This window comes from Muntiacus reevesi, chromosome 9, assembly GCF_963930625.1.
Source record: "Muntiacus reevesi chromosome 9, mMunRee1.1, whole genome shotgun sequence".
Taxonomy (NCBI): domain Eukaryota; kingdom Metazoa; phylum Chordata; class Mammalia; order Artiodactyla; family Cervidae; genus Muntiacus; species Muntiacus reevesi.
Genome location: NC_089257.1, coordinates 43,422,066 through 43,425,191, shown reverse-complemented (window position 1 = coordinate 43,425,191; position 3,126 = coordinate 43,422,066).

Genomic DNA, 3,126 nt, shown 5'->3' with positions numbered 1-3,126 from the left:
CTTCCCTTGTCATCTCCAGGGATTAGAGACAAGTTAGAAGAGGACCTCTAAACCAGTGGGAAGTACAGTTCTCAGGTCCCAAGTCCCTAGGCCAATCTAGGGCATGAGCCAACCAAATTAACACTTTCCCAGTTTAGGAACTGACACCTCTGCTTTAATGAGTGGTGGCTTGGTAATTCTGGAATCTAGGATAGTAGCATACTTGCGTTTCAGTGGGGTCTTGACCTAGCTTGATAAGTAATTTGATAAAGAAACTCCACTATGCCTCCAGGTCCAACCCAGAACACCTAAAACTTCTGGTGCAGAGAATGTTTCATTTTATTTTGAATCCCTTGTTTCATTGTGGATAATCAAGAAATGTCTGTTGAATGGAAATGCTTCTACTTCTAGCCTTAGACAATAAAATGCTGGAAACAATTCTCACTGTGGCTACCATTTTCCCAGGTGGGAAGATATTTCTAAAAAGAAATACCTTTTTAGACATTTATTTCAGTGTTCAGTCTTGCTTGGCAGTTCTCTCCGTCTTTCATCAGTTGAGAATCATCACTTTGTGTTCAACTCATTATTTAGATGGCAAGCTGGTAATTCTTTATTAATGTGGTGCAAATCTCTAACACAAAGTGCAGGTCTGAAGATCGTAGATAGCCAGTCTAGGTATAGTCTATTGGTATAGACTTCTAATTAGAAGACCTTCAATAGGACTGCCCATCAGCTCAATGAGGTAGTCTGCTTTCACTGTCTAGTGGTCAAAATCTGTAATTTATCCCTTGTTCCACATATCTCTTCCTTTGTGCTCTAATACAATACTTAAACTGTTCTGGAAATGTTCAGTTTCCACAACCATGGAAAAGATTAAAGAAGAGCTTTGAGGAATAAGTGGAAAAACAGCTAGTACCTTACTGTGGACAAAATGTCTTTTTCTGTGACTCCATAAATCCAGGTAGACTCCCATCATGCAAAATAGGGATTTCATTCATTAAGCAAAAATCATGCTTCAACTCTTTTCTTCAGCAAATACTTATTGCATACCTGTAATAACTAGGAGCTTTGCAAGTGATAGGAATGTGATGGAAAAAATGCAGAAACTAACCTGGTCCTCAATGACATAGTTATGTATACTAGCAATCATCTTATTAAACTTGTGATAAGTGCTGAAATAAAAAGGACATTGTGCAATGAGAATGTATACAATAGATACCAATCTAATACACAGAGTTAAAGGAGGCATATCTGAGGAAGGATTTTCAACTGAAGCCTAAAAAGGAATTTCCAAGCAAAGAATAAAGAGAAAATACAGGTAGAAGAGACAAGAAGAATCTGATACATCTGAGAAGCTGAAATTCAGCAAGTATGGTGGTATATTGTCATAATTTATTAACAGTAGTATCAATGTGCCCAGTGGGATCATTTATTCCAACTTCTTCAAAATGTAGGGTAACTTTGTTTTTCTGGAATATTTTTTGTCAACTGAGTGTGTAAGAGAGACAGTTGAGTTTAGGACAAATTGCATTTAGGATAAACAAACAATAACTAAAATGATACACTATGGAATCTAAACTGAAAAGAGGAGAAATGAAAAGCAAGAGACAATGGCATGGAGGAAAGGGTTCCTGATGAATTTTGTGTATGCTTGAAACCTTTATTGAGAACACATGTCAGGTATTTTTATAAAAACACAGGGTGAAAGAAGAGGCCTAGGTCTAAGTTTCTACCTTCAAGGAATTCATAATATAGGAATAGATTGATAAAGAATAAGCAAATAAGTATGATGGTTTATGAGACTGCTATGACTAAAACAGTCCTTGCATGTGTCTCTTCTAAACTCTATGAAGGGTGTTGCACACAAAAAGAAAAAAAGTCAACACACACATACACAAAGGATCTTATTTTAGAATGCCAGTTTTACTCTTTACTTCTTATTTACTCCTAAGGAATTTAATTTGTTCATATTGATTAAAGGCATGGCTTCTTTTTAAGTTGAGATTTCAGAACAGTCGGTTTTATTCTGGGACAGTTTCTTAAGAGAATGGATGACTCCTACCCAACATGCATTCTACCCACAATGAGTTTTTTTTTTTTTTTTTTTTTTTTTTGCAAAATAACAGAATATTGAGTATGACAATCCAAGAGAAAAAAACCAACGTTTTTGAAATTACTTGCTCAAAGTGTTGGGGAAGTGCAAATGAAATGAAAATAAACATAAAGTGTGAATGAAGTGCACGGTTCTGATTTTCATGGAAGATTGCTCTTTTTGTTAGTCTTCCATTCCCTGAAGTGATCCTAAGGACAATACTTATTCATGATCTAAACGATGGAACTATTGAAGAATTTCAATGCACAAAGTGAAACAATCATATTTAACTTGTAAGATGAACACTTTGGCTTTTATAGAGAAAGTGAGTTGGATGGAATAGGGTTGGAACTCATTTAAAAGGATGATTTTGAAAGGCTCTCAAGAGAGACAAATAATAGATAAGGGTCCAAAGTAGCTGGCCATGATAAAGGTGAGAATGTGATGTATATACACATTGTAATGGCTTTTAAGCTCTTCAAACTCAAATATTGAGTTCATTTTGTTGGGTGGTGACATAGAAAAAATGAAAGACAAACTATAGGTAACTTGCTTTGGAATTCAGGTTTGAAGTGGTTCTATTTCCAGTACAGAAAGACAGGAAAGGAAGAACACTTTTTATAGAGAAAGTTACTGAATTTCTAGGTCAGTTTTGGAGAATTAAGTTTCAGAAGACTGTGAACCAGTTCAGTGAGTAGCTATCCAGGAAGCAATGGGATAAAGAACACAGAATCAGACAGACTTGGGTTTTGATCTTAAATCTCTCTTTGTCTTTTGGTAATCATGTTTCTGTTTCCTCATCTGTGAAATAAATTAATATTCTCTCAAATTATTTTTGAATTAAATATATTTTCAAAGTAATTTTAAGTTAAATGTTCAAATGCAAATTTTTAAGTTAAATATAGTTATTATAAATTGAATTAAAGTTGTAAAATATGGGCCAAGGGCAGTGAAAACTTTATTGGAGTACTCAGTTGAAGAAAATAGATATAAAAGATAATCTACTTTTTGTAATCTAATATTGGTAGGGAAAATAGCAAAGTAAAGCAATAAAG